The 20394-nt window shown below is 38.6% G+C and overlaps 1 protein-coding gene across 1 annotated transcript in view; it reads left to right on the forward strand.

Annotated features, from left to right (window-relative positions):
• LOC144597251 (protein PALS1-like) overlaps positions 1 to 20394 on the forward strand; it is a 75933-nt gene that overhangs the window by 17217 nt on the left and 38322 nt on the right. The window contains exon 2 of the mRNA XM_078406344.1: positions 19819 to 19888. The gene's annotated coding sequence lies outside the window, so the exon portion shown is untranslated. The remainder of the gene's footprint in view (positions 1 to 19818; positions 19889 to 20394) is intronic.

Raw genomic sequence — 20394 nt, forward strand, 5'->3', positions numbered from 1 at the left:
CAGCCAAATTTGAGGAAGATTAATGCATTCAAAGGTCTTTTTTTAATTGAAAAAGATATTGAATAGTACAAAATGTAGGAAGGAACGGCAGATGCTGGTTTAAACCGAAGATAGACACAAAAAGCTGGAGTAACTCAGTGGGACAGGCAGCATCTCTGGAGCGAAGGAATGGGTGACGTTTCGGGTCTCAACCTAAAGCGTCACCCATTCCATCTCTCCATGTTCAATGTTCAGTTTTGATCTCCTTGTTCAAGGATTATGAAATCCATATTGTCTTGGAAGTAATTTGGTGAAGGGCTTCCAGACCCGTAACAGCAATGGGCAGGTTGCCTATTAAGGAAAGATTAAACAAACCTGGCGTATAAGCCAGGAGTTTAAACCTGGAGTTTAAAGTGTGAACCGAGACTGTATAATACATATAAAATTTCTGAGTAAACCTGACGGGATGAATCAAAAGAGGATGTACACATTGTACTATTCATTATCTTGTGAAAGGATTCCAAACTAAGGGCTATTATTCAAAAATTAGGGGTTTCCCAGTTATAGACAATTGACAATGGGTGCAGGAGTAGGCCATTCGGCCCTTCGAGCCAGCACCACCATTCAATGTGATCATGGCTGATCATTCTCAATCAGTACCCCGTTCCCGCCTTCTCCCCATACCCCCTGACTCCGCTATCCTTAAGAGCTCTATCTTGAATGCATTCAGAGAATTGGCAGTGAATTCCAGTTAAGATAGAGCTGGACACAATTTTGTTTTTCTAAGGCTTCAGTCTTCAGAATTTCCCTCCTCCAAAATGGAGTGGAAGCAGAGTGTTTGAATACTTAAATTCAGAGTTGGATAGATTCTTGATGAAAGAGGTGAAGGATTGCTGCTGGTAGATTGGAATGCAAAGTTGAAATTAGACTCTCTGTGGTCTGATTAAATCAGGGAGTAGGCTCATGGGGCAGTGTCCTCTTCTAATTCGTATGTTCTTCGATTAGCCAGTGGATGTGTATGCTTAGATGAACATTCATAGAACTATACAGCAGACCTTTCCGCACAACTCGTTCACATTTTAGCTAAAGTGTACATAATTTTCTTTTAAATTTATTTTTAAAACAAAAACCTTATCAGTATGTTTATACAAAAGGTTGTAATTTTTCCCATGGAGTCCATTCTGGTTACCAACAGACTAATTTCATCCGTCCAATTTCCATTGTCTCATTCCCCTGTAGGCCAGGAACAAATTATCTTCCACATGTCCACCAACTTCCACTAGATTTAAAAGTAAGATTTGCTTAAATTGAAAGACATAAAGAATTGGCATATCATAGCAGCTTGTGGGAAAAATAGTTTGGGCTTATAATGAAGAGGGAGGGAGCAACTAGGAACAGAGGAATCATTTAAAATATGGTGAATCAATTTTCTAATACCCTCTGCATTACAAGTTATGGAAGAAAGTGAGGACACAAGCTCAGGATGTTCTTGTTAGGCATTCTGATGTACTGTTGTTTCTTTCAAATTAGGGTTGGGGGGGGGGGGGGCAGTGTGATATTTATGATTGGCGTTTGTGACACTAAAACCATTCTGACAGTTGTGGGTCCAAATTTATAAAATAACCAAATGTTAGAAATGCACTTCATATCAGAATCTTGATTGTGCATTTCAAAAATATTTCTGAGTTTGGTCCAAGTATTTTAGACAGTTTGTCCTTATGTTCAGAATAAATTGTTGATTTCAAAATGGTATTTATTTCTGCAGTCTTGTGTTTTGGCATTCAACTTCAGCAGGTTGGTCTTCAAATGGGGAGCACAATTTTAAAAATAGGTTTCGAGCTGAAACCGAAAAGCGAATAACATCTCCATTTTAATTACTTGATTTTGTTAAATATCATAAAGCGGGCTTAGTAAGACAATGCTATCTGAATTTTGGTAATGCGATTGACATTCATAGTGTTAAATAGAACTTTAAATTATGGACTGATGAGCTGCTCTGTGCTGACACCATTTCCTTTTTATTACCAAATCATGAAGATGTATTTTAATATTATTTGTGAAAGATAATTGGAGCTTCCTGCAAACTGAAATATGGTGAGAGCTTACAGTAATCGCATAAGCTGGTTAGGTACAAAAGATTTGCCCCCTTTGGATAGAAATCAGGCATTGTACGTGAGGATGCATTGTTTTGGAAATGGATCTTACTGTAAATAGTGCCAATTCTGTGATTTTTTATTTTTCACAGTAACCAATTAACATCTTATAAGGCATGTCAGCTGTAGCTTAAAATCACCTTTTCTAAAACCATGGATGGTCAAAACGTCTGTTTCGAGCATATAAGTATTTCTTCATTTAATTTTACTTTAAAAATTTGTCTGCAGGTTAAGAGTGATGCTGACAGGTGCATGTTACCCATCTTTAATGGAACCTGAATTTTGACAATTGAATGGCTTATTGGATCATTTGCAGTGATCGAGTTTCATAGAAACATAGAAAATAGGTGCAGGAGGAGGCCATTTGGCCCTTCGAGCCAGCACCGCCATTCATTGTGATCATGGCTGATCATCCACAATCAGTAACCCGTGCCTGCCTTCTCCCCATATCCCTTGATTCCACTAGCCCCTAGAACTCTATCTAACACGCTCTTAAATCCATCCAGTGATTTGGCCTCCACTGCCCTCTGTGGCAGAGAATTCCACAAATTCACAACTCTCTGGGTGAAAAAGTTCCTTCTCGCCTCAGTTTTAAATGGCCTCCCTTTTATTCTAAACTGTGGCCCCTGGTTCTGGACTCCCCAACATTGGGAACATTTTTTCTGCATCTAGCTTGTCCAGTCCTTTTATAATTTTATATGTCTCTATAAGATCCCCTCTCATCCTTCTAAACTCCAGTGACTACAAGCGTAGTCTTTTCAATGTTTCCTCAAATGACAGTCCCGCCATCCCAGGGATCAATCTCGTGAACCTATGCTGCACTGCCTCAATTACAAGGATGTCCTTCCTCAAATAGGAGACCAAAACTGTACACAATACTCCAGACGTGGTTTTCCTAGGGCCCTATTCAACTGCAGAAGAACCTCTTTACTCCTATACTGAAATCCTATCGTTATGAAGGCCAACATTCCATTAGCTTGCTTCACTGCCTGCTGTAACTGCACGCCAACTTTCAGTGACTGGTGTACAAGGACACCCAGGTCTCGCTGCACTTCTCCCTTACCTAACCTGACACCATTGAGATAATAATCTGCCTCCTTGTTTTTGCCGCCAGAGTGGATAACCTCACATTTATCTGCAATTATGTATGGGGTAGGAGAATATACATGATATAAGGCTTTTCATTATGCTCATGGTATTTTTATACATTATTCTGGTGCCATCTCAAATGTATCAGATTCATTGAATTGTACATCTAAACAAGGATTTTTTGGAAAAGAGAATTTAAGCTCTGTACCTTTAACTAGTTTTTGGGTATCAGGGCGCGATTAAGCATCCAATGTATCCACTGTATTGCAAATTACTTCTAAAATGAATTATGAATGATTTATGCTGAATGTAAAAAGTTGTTAACTCCCAAATAACCTTGTACCATCAGGAATTCCAAACATTCCAATAATTTCATTCATTGTTCTTTATCCCTCCACATCACCGACTATATCTCTTGTTTCCCTTGTCCCTAACCAGTCTGAAGAAGGGTCTCGACCCAAAACATCACCCGTTCCTTCTCTCCAGAGATGCTGCCTGTCCCGCTGAGTTACTCCAGCTTTTTGTGTCTATCATTCCAATCATTTAATTTGTTTAAACAACAAAACCACGCAGTGACTGGAGGAGTGAAAGAAAAATTAACTATGTGAACTTATCTGTAAAGTACACAGATGCATTATGAAATAAATGTAACTTTGGGTTCCAAAATATCCAAACCAATAAAGCAGTGCATCAGAAGCCTCCTGTCAACTGGGGAAGAATCTATGCTCATGACTTTAACAATCATGGTGATCAAAGTTTCATGCTCAGCATTACTTTAATTGAATTTTAAATTCCCAGTGAGTTTTGAGTCTGTGACCTGGCAGGCTGTCACAATTGGGTTTTATTTGAATACCACTTTCTCGTGGAAATTTGCAATCTTAACTGTAGTGAAGGTTGCATTGCGAGAGGACCCCCACACAGTGACATCAAAAGAAGGCGATAGTGGGGAGCTGTTGAAGAAAGTGAAGTGTGGCAATCAGAGACAGTGGACATTGATGTCTCATTCGGCCCATAGTATAGGCACTATTAAACTTGCCTTCAGTGGCTTTGTCAATCCGATTTAATTGCTTAAAAGGTAGTACAAAATTCCATTGGTGTACTTCTATCATTGTGCACTGATTTGCATTTATATAGTGCATTCAGAAAATATTCAGACCCCTTCACTTTTTCCACATTTTGTTACATTACAGCCTTATTTTTAAATGGATTAAATTCTTTTTTTTAATCGTCAATCTACACACAATAAAAAAAAGTGAAAAATGGTGTTTAGAAACTTTTGCAAAGTGATTAAAAAGAAATAACTGAAATATCACATTTACATAAGTATTTAGACCCTTTACTCAATACTTTGTGTTGAGGCACCTTTGGCAGCGATTACAGCCTCAAGTCTTCTTGGGTATGACGCTACAAACTTGGCACACCTGTATTTGGGTAATTTCTCCCATTCTTCTCTGCAGATCCTCTCAAGCTCTGGCAGGTTGAATGGGGAGTGTCGATGCACAGCTATTTTCAGGTCCCTCCAGAGATGTTCAATCGGGTTCAAGTCTGGGCTCTGGCTGGGCCACTCAAGGACATTCACAGACTTGTCTCCAAGCCACTCCTGCGTTGTCTTGGCTGTGTACTTAGGGTCGTTGTCCTGTTGGAGGGTGATTATCTGCCCCAGTCTGAGGTCCAAACGCTCTGGAGCAGGTTTTCATCAAGGATATCTCTGCACTTTGCTCCGTTCATCTTTCCCTCGATCCTGACTAGTCTCCCAGTTCCTGCTGCTGAAAAACATCCCCACAGCATGATGCTGCCACCACCGTAGGTATGGTATTGGCCAGGTGATGAGCGGTGCTGCTTGGCATTCAGGCCAAAAAGTTCAATCTTGGTTTCATCAGATCAGAGAATCTTGATTCTCATGGTCCTTTAGGTGCTTTTTGGCAACCTCCAAGCGGGCTGTCATGTGCCTTTTACTGAGGAGTGGCGTCCATCTGGCCACTACCATAAAGGCCTGATTCCTTCGTCTTCATGGCTTGGTTTTTGCTCTGACATGCACTGTCAACTGTGGGGCCTTATATAGACAGATGTGTGCCTTTCCAAATCATGTCCAATCAATTTAATTTACCACTGGTGGAATCCAATCAAGTTGTAGAAACACCTCAAGGATAATTAATGCAAACTGGATGAACGTAAGCTCAATTTTGAGTGTCGTAGCAAATGGTCTGAATACTTATGTAAATGAGATGTTTTGGTTATTTCTGTTTAATTACTTTGCAAAAATTTCTAAACACCTGTTTTTGCTTCTTCATTCTGGGGTATTGTGTGTAGATTGATGATTTTTTTTAAAATGTAATCCATTTTATAATAAGGCAGTAATGTAACAAAATGTGGAAAAAGTAAAGGGGTTTCTGAATGCACTGTACATACATTTCCCTTTGAAGTCCAATGAAAATGTCATCCATAGGTATTAAACTAGAAGTTAGACAGGAGATCTATGGGAAATAACCACTTTATTTGTAAGTAGTTTTCAGCTCCATTAACATGGAGAGCAGCTTGATGGATGGCATCGAACAACGTCAGTGTTGTTGAAGTGTGCTGGAAGAAGCATAATGATAACCAACTGTCCTGACTTGTTCTGTGGAAATGTTGGGAAGATGTCATTGCTGCAGCATTACCAATCTCTGACCTGTTCATCTTGTTACCATACTTCTGTGCTTGGTCCAGTTGACTTTCTGATCAGTGATAATTTTCCTGTTTTTTTTTAAGCAACCTTCACCCTATCCATACTTCTCCCCCCCCCCCCCCACTACCCCCGACCCCCACCCAAGGACATTAATGACGGTGCAGGAATTGTCACTGGTAATTCTTAATGAATGTCAGAGATTCTTTCTTGTTGAAAATATTCATTACCTGACACAGTTGTGTGGCTGGAATACATTTGCCAGTAACTGAGTGTGCCTGGATCTTGCTTCCTGCATTTGTTGATGGTTTAATTTGTTGAGAAGTTATTGTCATTTTATAATCAACAAGCGTCGTCTGCAAACTTGACAATGGTGTTGGTGTCGAATGCAGGAACACAGTCGTCAATTTGTCAATTTTTATTCTATTTGTTCAACCTATTTATGTCCTGTTGCAACAAACTTGGGTACATTACAGGCACAAGAAACTACAGATGCTGAAAAAAACGACACAAAATGCTGAACTCAGTGGGTCAGGCAGCATCTCTGGGGAACATGAATAGTTGATATTTTGGTTATGGCCCACTGATTCCTGTTGCTCCTGCTATTTGACCATTTTCTGACGTAGACTACCCACTTACCTGGCTTTGTCCCACCCCCACCTCTCTTCTGACTTTCAATCAACAGCTACAGTGAGTGTGAAGAAAGATCCTAAACCAAAACATTGCCTGTCCATGTTTTCCAGAGATGCTACCTGACCCACTGAATTATTCCAAAACTTTTTTTGGCTACTTTATTGATATAAATGAGTGCAGTCAAAGGCAGGGGCAGCTTATTTTGCTTACTGTGTGTCACTAACATTGGAGATTTTCAGGTAGATATCTGTAACTGGAAAAGTGCTAAGATTTACTGTGGCTGTTGAAGTTGTTACAATGAGGTTGAAACTCCTAAGATTTATTTGATAGCAATATGTCATATGAGGAAAGACTGGGCTTGTACTCGCTGGAATTTAGAAGACTGAGGGGGGATCTTATAGAAACATATAAAATTCTTAAGGGGTTGGAGAGGCTAGATGCGGGAAGATTGTTCCCGATGTTGGGGGAGTCCAGAACCAGGGGTCACAGCTTAAGGATAAGGGGGAAGTCTTTTAGGACCGAGATGAGGAAACATTTCTTCACACAGAGAGTGGTGAGTCTGGAATTCTCTGCCACAGAAGGTAGTTGAGGCCAGTTCATTGGCTATATTTAAGAGGGAGTTAGATGTGGCCCTTTTTGCTAAAGGGATCAGGGGGTATGGAGAGAAGGCAGGTACAGGCTACTGAGCTGGATGATCAGCCATGATCATATTGAATGGCGGTGCAGGCTCGAAGGGCCGAATGGCCTACTCCTGCACCTATTTTCTATGTTTCTATTTTCTATGTTTCTAATATAATTAAAGGCCCAGAGATGGTTCTAATGCTCATCTTGATATCCTTTCCCTGTTGTTCTAATGTCCAATGTTTTATAGATTCAGGATCAGTTCCTGTGGATTGGAAGGTAGTTAATGTTATCCCACTTTTTAAGAAAGGATGGAGAGAGAAAACGGGAAATTATAGACCAGTTAATCTGACATCAGTGGTGGGGAAGATGCTGGAGTCAATTTATAAAAGACGAAATTGCGGAGCATTTGGATAGCAGTAACAGGATCGTTCCGAGTCAGCATGGATTTACGAAGGGGAAATCATGCTTGACTAATCTTCTGGAATTTTTTGAGGATGTAACTAGGAAAATTGACAGGGGAGAGCCGGTGGATGTGGTGTACCTCGACTTTCAGAAAGCCTTCGACAAGGTCCCACATAGGAGATTAGTGGGCAAAATTAGAGCACATGGTATTGGGGGTGGGGTACTGACATGGATAGAAAATTGGTTGGCAGACAGAAAGCAAAGAGTGGGGATAAATGGGTCCCTTTCAGAATGGCAGGCAGTGACTAGTGGGGTACCGCAAGGCTCGGTGCTGGGACCGCAGCTATTTACAATATACTGACTTGGATGAAGGGATTAAAAGTACCATTAACAAATTTGCAGATGACACAAAGCTGGGTGGTAGTATGAACTGAGGACGATGCTACGAGGTTGCAGGGTGACTTGGACAGGTTGTGTGAGTGGACGGATGCATGGCAGATGCAGTTTAATGTGGATAAGTGTGAGGTAAGAATAGGAAGGCAGATTATTATCTGAATGGTGTCAAGTTAGGAAAAGGGGACGTACAACAAGATCTGGGTGTCCTAGTGCATCAGTCACTGAAAGGAAGCATGCAGGTACAGCAGGCAGTGAAGAAAGCCAATGGAATGTTGGCCTTCATAACAAGAGGAGTTGAGTGTAGGAGCAAAGAGGTCCTTCTGCAGTTGTACAGGACCCTAGTGAGACCGCACCTGGAGTACTTTTGTAGTTTTGGTCTCCAGATTTGAGGAAGGATATTCTTGCTATTGAGGGCATGCAGCGTAGGTTTACTAGGTTAATTCCCGGAATGGCGGGACTATCCTATGTTGAAAGACTGGAGCGACTAGGCTTGTATACACTGGAATTTAGAAGGATGAGAGGGGATCTTATCGAAACATATAAGATTATTAAGGGGTTGGACACGTTAGAGGCAGGAAACATGTTCCCAATGTTGGGGGAGTCCAGAACCAGGGACCACAGTTTAAGAGTAAGGGGTAGACCATTTAGAACGGAGATGAGGAAAAACTTTTTCAGTCAGAGAGTTGTAAATCTGGGAATTCTCTGCCTCAGAAGGCAGTGGAGGCCAATTCTCTGAATGCATTCAAGAGGGAGCTTGATAGAGCTCTTAAGGATAGCGGAATCAGGGGGTATGGGGAGAAGGCAGGAACGGGGTACTGATTGAGAATGATCAGCCATGATCACATTGAATGATGGTGCTGGCTCGAAGGGCCGAATGGCCTACTCCTGCACTTATTGTCTATTGTTCTCCATTATTTACTTCTCTAAATTTTATTTTACAAGTGAGCATTATGAAATAGAAAATTTTAGGAAAATGTACAATGGCTGTTTTTCAAGATACCTAACTGAATTTAAATTCTTCATAACTAAATTCTTACCTGGTATTTATTTTACCCAGCATTTAACTTTCAGCTCTAGTATTAATGATATTCAGTGCCAATGGTAATATTTATGCTATTTATATTTACTTTTGGATCACCTTGATTGTCATTAATGTGAGCAGGTATGGTGCTGTGGAATGGATTTTTTTAAATCCCAGGATATCAGTTAATATTTTAACCTACATCAGATCAAATGGCGGAAATAAAATCATGGGAAAGAAAGGTGAAATTGGGAGATACGGTGGAAGTAAAGGTTAACAAAAATTCTATTTTCTGAGCATAAAAATATTGTTAACATTGGAGTCCAATTTACATTTTAATATTAGTTGTGTTAGTTTTATACTTATTTCTTCTGCTATATCCACCTAATCTTATTTTTCAGTGCAGAAATAGTTATTACAATTACAAAAGTGAATATTTATTCGTCGACCAGATTAAGAATCACCTTTTTCTAAAGTAAAGGTGATTTTTATTACCTTGTCTTTATTCCTTTATTATTTTGCCTTCATTCCAAAGTGTGAAGAAACAAGAGAAGCATAACAGAATGATTTGTGGACTCCTCAAATTCAAATATTACATCAGGTCACCTCTATAATGGGTATTGCAAGATAAAAAAAGAATAACCTATTCAGATGTGGGAATATGCTTTCAAGTCTCTTGTTCTCCTCGAGAGGCTTTTTGCCAAATGCTCTTGCCTGTGGTTCCTCTCAATCAGTAGCTTTTCAAAATGCTCTGTATTGCTTTTCTTAGCGAACAACTTCCTTTCTAGGTCCTGTGGTTGATCTAATCAACTGTTTCTCAGCTGAGCACATACTTGGTGCGTATTATTTGTATTTTAGTTCCCCTTTTCCAAGATAAACTCTCTTGAATCTTTTATTCCCCCACTTCCTTTCCTTTTCAATGTTGATGGACTAGAATCTATGGATTTGGGTATTCATTTTCAAAAATTACAAGACTGGAACCCATTATTATCTGTGACCAATTATATATTTCTCAAGTGTGAAGGTGTATAAAGAAAAGCATGTTAGTATTTATGGCCTTGATAATGCCACTTCAAGAATATGTGGATCATTCTTTGGTAGTATACGTTTGCGAGAGAAATATTAACTGGTGCTGGGTGTTCATAAATATTTGTGGAAGATCCCAAGGACGATGTGTTAAATTAGACGGAAAGATGACGTAAATGTGGGTTTTATTCCATTGAGTTCAGAAGGTGTGGGTTAACCTAATTGAGTTTGTTATATAATAAAAATGTAGAAAAATTCTGAGTGAGCATTCAATCCAAGACCACAATCTATAAATCGGGTGTGAAATCAGGAAATGCCTTTTCATTGTGAAAATGAGGATGTCAGAAACTTTGAACTTGTTTTCTCCAAAAGTAAATTAATGGATCATTAAGGGTGTATGTTAAGAATTTCAAGAGGTTCAACAAAATTAGGTAAACAGTTTAAGAACAGGTCAGCCATGCTTCCGCTAACTCTCATGCTCTATGATTTGACCACTGTTTTTAGGATATCTTGAATTTCCTAGCCATTATAAATAATTTCTCCATTTCTGCTGGGTTGAATTCCATTTTCTCTTTAAACCGTACTGCAGTTAAGATGGGTTTTAAAACGTTTGTGCAACATTGGAGTAGTTCCGTTGTCTTCCACATGTCAATGGTGTTTTCTGGGTATTTGATGGGTATAAATGAACAAATAAATTTTGAGGACATGAGCAATGTTTCTGAAATACACAAGCATCCCTTTAATTGAATAAATATTGATGTCTGAAAATCGAGGGAGAAGATAATGCAAAGATGCTTTTGGTTTTTGACTCCGATTGGTAACCATCACTAAAGTTTTTAAACGTTTGAAATTTGATTAGTGCTGATGATGTTCCAAGAGTTTTTATTTTGACACATGACGTCATTGCAAAGGCTTATCTATGTACTTCATGGCAGTGCATATGCCATAGTTCTTGATGTGCCTGACCTGATTCCAGAGAGTAGCAATTTAAGATTCCATTGGGTCGGCAATTTATGCTACTTGAATTTCATGTTGCTTGCAGCATATGCATCAATCTGTACATTTAGAATGTGAATACATTTATCTACAGTAGGAATACTGGTGACCAGAAATGTTTAAAGCATAACTCCAGGAAGGAAGATTTGAGCATGTGTGTAAATGTATTTGAATTTATTTCCTATGCAGATATTGTAACTGATGACAGGAACTGATGTAGGATTTGCCTTTTTGAACCAGTAGCCGCATGCAGATCAGCAAATTAGCAACATTATTCCATGTCTTTCCTTTTTCACTTTTCATAACTAATTAATGACTTTTTTCCTAATTTAAAAGATGTAAAATATAGCAGGAACAGCTAAACAAAACGGCTTCATTCACGGAATATTTCCATATTTTCTTGCAACATAGCAGGCGGCTATTTTGGCCGTGGAGTTTATACCTGCTCACAAAACAATCCAGAACCTCAATTTTCCCTATGACATTCTTCCGCATAATCTCATCACTCCCCCTAGGCTTAACTACCCATCCACTATATGGGAAAATGGATCGTAGACAATTTCCGATCTATACCCTTTTTGAGATGTGGGAAAAAAAAAATTGGTGCACATGGAAGAAACCTACGTGATGGAATGTATGTGCGTATTCAATACACCAGCACCAGAAGGCAGCACCAGAAATCAGGATAGATCCCAGTGTCATTGGTCCTGTGAGGGAGCAACTCAACTTGCTACAATACTGTGCCTGAGCTGATAGCATCCAGTCTTTCAGTTCAGTACAGATTTTATGTTGGCATGGAGCCTAATTTAAGAGCATTAGAAATAGAGGCAGGAATAAGCCCTTCAGCTTCTAATGCGTGTTCCATCATTCATCAAATTATTTTACCTCTGCCACTCCCTTTGTACTAAACCCATATTGCTTGATACCTTTTTGGTCTCTGTGTGGGTGTGACCTCCCTCTGTAGAAATTTCTATTTGCCTATGCCATGGAATAACCATCCCCTTATTTCGAGACAGATTCCTGGCTCAAGACAAGGGGAATACCTGTCCTTGCACAGGGAGTATTTATAAACCATTTTATGTCAATTTCAAACTACTTTAGATCAGCATCAAATTTGAACTTTAAAACAAAATACTTGTAATTTGTAAATTTTGTGCAAAAGTGTATTTTGCATTTTTAAGGGATAATTGCATTACTTTAGATCTTTGTCATATTATCAAGTCATATTATTTGGATTGTTCAGTGCAGAATATAAATTTTTAATTCAAATTCCTGTCCATAAGTTTATAAGTGATAGGAGCAGAATGAAACAATTAGTCTGCCATTCAATCTTTGCTGATCTATCTTCCCCTCTCAACCCCATTCTCCTGCCTTCTCCCCATAACCCCTGACACCTGTACTAATCAAGAATTTATCTCTGCCTTAAAAAATAACTATTGACTTGGCCTCCACAGCCTTCTGTGGCAATGAATTCCACAGATTCACCACCTTCTGATTAAAGAAATTTCTCCTCATCTCCTTCCTAAAGGAACGTCCTTTTATTCTCTCTGGTGCTAGTCTCTCCCACTAATGGAAACATCCTCTCCACAACCACTCTATCCAGGGCTTTCACGATTTGGTAAATTTCAATAAGGTCCCCCCCTCATCCTTCTAAACTCCAGCGAGTAGAGGCCCAGTGCTGTCAAACATTCATTATACATTAACCCACTCATTCCTGTCGAGTTGTTTCATTTTGAGCAGTACTTCAAAATCACAATACTTGTCCCATAGAACACTTCTGCAATTTTTAAATTAACGTTTGAATGGATATCTTAGAATTATTTTCTTTCAAGCTTTTTGCGCAGGCTGGCACAGTGGTGCAGTGGTAGAGTTGCTGCCTTACAGCGGCAGAGACCGAATTCAATACTGCGGGTACTCTCTGTATGGAGTTTGTATGTCTTCCCTAGTTAGTTTTAAAACTTCCATATATTATCATATACGCAAAATATATAAAACCAAAATGCACATTTTAACGAATTCTTATCATTGATGCATAAATTTTTTGATCTGTTTTGAAGGTTAATTGTATGTTTGGTGACATTGTTAACAGTGCATGCGTTATTGATTAAGCTTTTGGAAGGCATACTTTTGGAAAAAATAGTAGTTTGCCTGTCTTTCAGCACCGAATTCTTGAACCTTTGGCTGATGCTGATATGCTGATATAAAGTACAAAGATGTACTTTAGTCATGATTTGACTAAAGTCTAAATGATTTCAGACTTAACACACTATTGTTTTGTATTATTTAGTTTTCATTGGAGTGTGTCCTGAAAAATCAGCGAACTTTTAATCTTTCCTATAACATTTGGAGAATGACACAAGGTGGCCTTTCTTGAAGATGGAGAGAGTGATAAATTGATTGTATAAATGAAAGTTAGTTTGTGAAAATGGAGGATAATACAATTTGGAATAGTGAATTGCTTTTAAATATTTCAAAAATTAAATTAAAAGTTTTTTTAACTTTATCCTCTATCCATGTAGGTGACATCGTTTACTTGATGCTGCAGTCCTGAATTGGTTTGAATTAATGAACTAAAATGGATCTCTAGCGGATATTTTAGTTAAATAATCAAGATGTGTGCATTTATACAAGTCCAAGTTTCTCTTTTATTTTGATTTGTCACTTCAATTCAGCCTCAAGGGCAAGTAATAATTCACCTTAATATAAAAAATGTGGCCTTGCTTTATGAATTCAATTACCTACCATTATTTTGAGGGAGGTATTTGAGGTAGTTTGAATTATTCATATAATAAGCAGCTAAACATTGAGAATAGAAGGTACAGACCAAATAACTCCAAAACGTACTCCACCATTTGTTATATTTGTCACAAATACTCCAATTTTGAATTACTTTCATAATCATCAAAGGCCTTGTCTCTTTGCTATGAATAAACTGGGTTGCTCAAATATCCCATTCTTGATGGGTCATCCCCAGGTTACCACAGAGTTCCATTCCTGAGGACTGTCGGCAACTCAAACAGTTCATGTTGGAAATGCAGCTGTGAACTGAGTTCCCTCAGAAGAAGCCTGCACCCAGAAAATATATCCTGCCAATCTCTGAAGTGTTCGTTTACATGTCCCGGTTGTGCGTAAGTTGGCCATTTGTAACCTGGGAAGGGTCTGTATGAAGGAATTTATATTTGTGGTGATCCCATAAAATTGATCCCGTGTTCTAACACTGTGACTTCTAGCTTTGGCCAGGAAATGGTTCAGCAGTAAGCCTGGCCACTTCTGATTGAAGAGTTGCTGCGATAGTTGGGGAATGTTCTCTGAGAAGCAGTTATGCAGAACGGCCTCAAGCTTGCTTGACTTAAAGAATGGGAGGTGATTTCATAGAAACATGCCATACTCCTAAGGGTCAAAACATGATAGGGATTTTGTTCTCCCAGCTGGGGTTGTCCAGGACAGATTTCACAGTGTCAAAGAAAAGTAAACAGATGTTTGGGATTGAATGAGAAGAATCCTTAGGTTAAAGTAAGTTGGAGAGGGGAAACCTAAAATCTGCTGTCCTCAAGATTTAAAAAAAAAGCCGTATGTTAATCATATCAGTCTTGGATGTGATGCACTAAGATTTACATAATCTGGTTGTTTGTACAGTATCTTTTATCAATCATACAGCAGAGAGGCTCTTCAACTAGTCAGTTTGAAAGATCATTACGAGTAGGCTGGAAGGCAAGAAATAAAAGAATATAGACTATATGTAGATTATTGTACATACAATATGCAAAATAAAAGAGAATAGGTCAATTGGCCCCTCAACTGCCATTCAGAATAATGATAGCTGATGCATTCTTGGCATCAACATCATGTTCTCACTTTCACCATACCCCATGGTTTGCTTGTGATTTAAATGCAGGTCAATCTCTACTGAATATATATAGTAATTCTGTTCACACATAGTGCTTATGTTCTCTCTGAGGTAGAGAATTTTGAAGATTCACAACCTTCTGAGAGAAATATTTCATGTTTCTCTGTCTGAAATGGGCACCCTAATGATTCAAATCTATGTCCACTAGTTCTAGCTACTTCCGCTCATAGAAACCTTCTCTTGGCATCCACCCTGTCATTCTCAGGATTTTATTTCTATAGAAGATCTCTCATTCTTCTATGCTGCATTTTCCTCCTATGTGAACTCCTAATCAGGAATCAATTTAATGAACCTTTGCTGCATTAACTTGAATGCAAGCACATCCTTTTTTAAAAGGAGACAATAAATTATAAACAGTATTCTTGGTGTGGTCTCACCAAAACCCTGTAAATTCATATCAATACTTCCCTATTTTATACTCCATACTTAGAACATAGAAAAGTACAGCACAAGAACAGCCCCATCAGCCCACACTGACCTTGATGCCAAGATAAACTAATCTCATCTGACTGCACATGATCCATATCTCTCCATTCCCTGCATATCCATGTGGCTATCTAACCACTATCTTATCTTCCTCCACCACTACCCCGCCAACTCATTCCAGCACCCACTGCCCTCGATGTAAAAAAAACTTGCCGTGTGTATTTTCTTTAAACTTTTCCCTTCTCACCCTCAAGCTTTGCCCTCTAGTCTTTGACATCTCAATTATGAGAAAAAGGTTCTGAATGTCAACCCTAGCAATAGCTCTCATAATTTTATATACTTCTATCAGGTCTCCTCTCAACCACTGGCATTCCAGAGAAAATAAACCCAATTTGTCCAACCTAGTAGCTAATGCCACAAAATCCAGTCAACATTCTGCTAAACCTCCTGCAGCCTTTTCAAAGGCACTGCATTCTTCCTGTAATGGAGCAACTGGAACTGCATGCAATAGAGGCCAATAATCCATTAGCTTTCCTAATTACTTACTGTACTTGCATGCTAATCTTTTTGTGTTCTTTTATTAGAGTGCCAGATTCTCCTTTTAGAGTCATAGAGAGTCATACAACATGGATTCCTTTTATATTCCTCAATAATTTATAGCCTCAACCATTTGAGTAATTTGTTTTTTTTTCATCCCTTTAAATTAGATGACCACATTTTCCCCTATTATATCTGATAACTTCTTGTTCACTCACTGAACCTACCTATATCCCTCGAATGCCATTTGTGCTCCTTACAACTTGCTACCTAACCTATCCAAAGTTGCTTTATGTACATAGTCATTGTACATAATTGAGACCCCCTCTCGTCTGTCCCTTGTGGCATTCCTACCAGTTATTGATTGCCAATCAGAAAATGACTCATTTATCATTACCTGCCTATTTTTAGTTGGCCACATTGATATCCAAACCAATACTTAGCCCCCAACTCTATGCGTTCTTATGCAGTAACGTTATATGGCACCTTCTTGAATTCCTCTTGGAAATGCTAAAACACTACATCTTCTGGTTTCCCTGTATCCACCCAATTTGATACATTATCAAAGAATTCTAGCGAATATGTCAAACAATTTCCTTTTTCTGAAGTCATGTTGACTTTGCTGGATTGTCTTGTGTGTTGTCTGTGTGGAGCAGTCAGTGCTTATTAGCACATTCAGAAGTTGATGTCAGTTTTATTCAGTAATTCATGTTGAGTACTGGCTGTGTTGCAGATACTGATGCTACAAAATTCAGAAAATGGCATTAAATATAACCAATCATTCTACTGTCTTACTTGCTTGGAACCCTTTGTGATCAGTGTCCAGTTTCCAATAAAAACTTCATATTTAGAATGTTGTTTTGTTCAAGGTCTTGGTTTAAATAGCTTGTCCAAATAACAACCTCAAAATACAATGCCCTCCATAATGTTTTGGAGAAAGACCCATTTATTTATTTGCTTCTGTACTCCACAATTTGAGATTTGTAATAGAAAAAAATCACGTGCTTAAAGTGCACATTGTCAGATTTTATTAAAGGGTATTTTTATACATTTTAGTTTCACCATGTAGAAATTACAGCTGTGTTTATACATAGTCCCCCCATTTCAGGACATCATACTGTTTGGGACATATGGCTGCACGGGTGTTTGTAATTGCTCAGGTGTGTTTAAATGTCTCCTTAATGCAGGTATAAGAGAGCTCTCAGCACCTCGTCTTTCCTCCAGTCTTTCCATCACCTTTGGAAACTTTTATTACTGTTTATCAATATGAGGACCAAAGTTGTGCCAATGAAAGTCAAATAAACCATTATGAGACTGAGAAACAAGAATAAAACTGTTAGAGACATCAGCCAAACCTTAGGCTTGCCAAAATCAATTGTTTGGAACATCATTAAGAAGAAAGAGAGCACTGGTGAGCTTGCTAATCACAAAGTGACTGGCAGGCCTCCACAGCTGATGACAGAAAATTCTCTCTATAATAAAGAAAAATTCCCAAACACCTGTCCGACAGATCAGAAATACTCTTCAGGAGTCAGGTGTGGATTTGTCAATGACCACTGTCCGCAGAAGACACCATGAACAGAGGCTACACTGCAAGATGCAAACCACTGGCTAGCTGCAAAAATAGGATTGCCAAGAAGTACTTAAAAGAGCAACCACAGTTCTGGAAAAAGGTATTGTGGCCAGATGAGATGAAGATTAACTTACATCAAAGTGATGGCAAGAGCAAAGTATGGAGGAGAAGGAACTGCCCAAGATCCAAAGCATACCACCTCATCTGTGAAACACGGTGGTGGAGGTGTTATGGCCTGGGCATGTATGGCTGCTGAAGGAACTGGCTCACTTATCTTCATTGATGATACAACTGCTGATGGTAGTAGCATAATGAATTCTGAAGTATATAAACACATCCTATCTGCTCAAGTTCAAACAAATGCCTCAAAACTCATTGGCCGGCTGTTCATTCTGCAGCAAGACAATGATTCCAAACAGGAGGTAGACACAAAATGCTGGAGTAACTCAGCGGGTCAGGCAGCATCTCGAGAGAGAAGGAATGGGTGACGTTTTGGGTCAAGACCATTCAGAAGAAGGGTCTCGATCCGAAACGTCACCCATTCCTTCTCGCCCGAGATGCTGCCTGACCCGCTGAGTTACTCCAGCATTTTGTGTCTACCTTCGATTTAAATTAACATCTGCAGTTTTTTTCCTACAATGATTCCAAACATACTGCTAAAACAACAAAGGAGTTTTTCAAAGCTAAAAAATGGTCAATTCTTGAGTGACCAAGTCAATCGGCCGATCTGAACCCAATTGAGCATGCCTTTTATATGCTGAAGAGAACACTGAAGGGGACGAGCCCCCAAAACAAGCATAAGCTAAAGATGGCTGCAATACAGGCCTGGCAGAGCATCACCAGAGAAGACACCCAGCAACTGATGATGTCCATGAATCGCAGACTTCAAGCAGTCATTGCATGCAAAGGATATGCAACTATATACTAAACATGACTTCCATTTACATGACGTTGCTGTCCCAAACATTATGGTGTCCTGAAATGGAGGGACTATGTATAAACACTGCTGTAATTTCTACATGATGAAACCAAAAAATATAAAAATGGCCTTTATTAAAATCTGACAATGTGCACTTTAACCACATGTAATTTTTTTTCTATTACAAATCACAAATTGTGGAGTACAGAGGCAAATAAATAAATGATGGGTCTTTGTCCCAAACATTATTGAGGGCACTGTAAACCATCCCTTCAATGACAAAGTGTTAATTTTATTGTCATATTGATGACAATGATGTACACACATTGAGAATAATTTGAAAATAGACTGCCTTGCACTTGGCAGTAATGTCAATTAATTTGGCGCTGCTAATCACTTATAAAACCACCTGTGCTATTCTTTGAAGTGGTGCAATGGAATGTTTTCAGTAACTCATTTTAGTATCACTTCTGAAAAATGTCAGTACTACACTGAAGCATTAACCCTGTTCTCCAGTATGGTCTGTTGACCAAAAGGTATGAATTGTGCTCTGAGCCAAGAAAAGAGTTTTACCGCTAATTGTGTGCTGTAATGGTCAATCAATTTTTGCTAATTCAATTAGTAAATCAATGGCTTTCATAATTTCCATTTCAGACAATTCTCTAGTTATGTGAAAATACCTCTGTTTTCTTAACTTAAATTTTAAATTGTAAATTCTTCTTTTCATATTTGAGGAAGACAATTTATTATCACTAAACATAACTGCTTTAAACAGCAGAACCTGCTGAAATGCTGATGTATTAACTAGTTGCCCTGCAATTCATCAGGTCGTTTAAAAAAATTTGCTGGAGCCATCCCACGAAACAGAATTCCTTGCAAGGTCGTCTCATATAGTTGACTCTAGTAGTGAATCCTGAGATCCCATTCCAAGATGGAACCAGGGCCTATTTGTGGCCTGAAATTATCAAAGGTCTTTAAATTGCTTTAAAGGTTTTGTATGCTGTTTGTAATATTTGAAAATGTCATGTCTCATGACTGCAAATAGATTTTTAGAAAACTTTTAATGTACAGGCTGGGTTCTGTACTGTCAGCAAAACTGAGCTGATTATATGATTTTGAAGGTTGAAGGGGAGAAAATGGATATGCCCTTGTGGCCATATCTGACTGCAAAATGGTGATATGAGACAGATAATACATTCTAAGCGATTGTACACCCACTTAACAGCCAGAATAAAAATAATTTTGAGTATGTTGCCACTGTTTCATACAGCTGATAACAGGAAAATCATTGCTCTAAAGCAACTTGTGTGAATTGATCAGATAATTCAGAAGTCTATTGTTTATGATGGTTATGATATATTACAGATTCTTAAGATCTAGCTTAAGCTGTCTGATTTCTTGGCTTGGAGTAGCAAATGTGGTTGTGCATGTTGATGATTACTTGTTTTCAAACAAAATATTTCTATATTGTACAGGCAGCCATGCAAAACCTAAATTGATGTGGGACAGAAAGAAGCTGAAATGTGGAAATTCTCCCAGAGTGATGTAAGTATCTTTTGATATGATGCCAGGGCATCCTGATGCCTGACAAAATTGTTACTATAGAAACATACGTCAAGTTCTTTAGAATGCTAATCCAGACTAAATGAGTAATTACAGCTGTTCTGAAAACCTGGGGGAGAAGAAAAAGTTTTTTTTAAAAAAATGCCATTATGTATGAGGGGGAGTAAAAATTGCTGTCGCTGAAAGAAAGGAATTTGTAATAAACTCATGTTTAATTTGGAGAGTACACTTTGACCAGTTCTGATGACTTTGCTGCAATAATGAATTTATAAAGTTACTCTAGTCCTCCAGGGATATTACCTGACCCACTGAGTTACTCTAGCACTTTGTGCACTATGCAATATTCCAGGATTGGCAGTTCCTTGTATCTACATCTCTCTCATATAAAATGACTTGTTGGTTGATGGTATTGCCTTCAGAAATAGGTGCTCTTTTGCAAACTATTTTGCATTGAAATATATGTGATAGCAATAGCGAGATGTGCAGAA

The sequence above is a fragment of the Rhinoraja longicauda genome, chromosome 10, assembly GCF_053455715.1.
Source record: "Rhinoraja longicauda isolate Sanriku21f chromosome 10, sRhiLon1.1, whole genome shotgun sequence".
Taxonomy (NCBI): domain Eukaryota; kingdom Metazoa; phylum Chordata; class Chondrichthyes; order Rajiformes; family Arhynchobatidae; genus Rhinoraja; species Rhinoraja longicauda.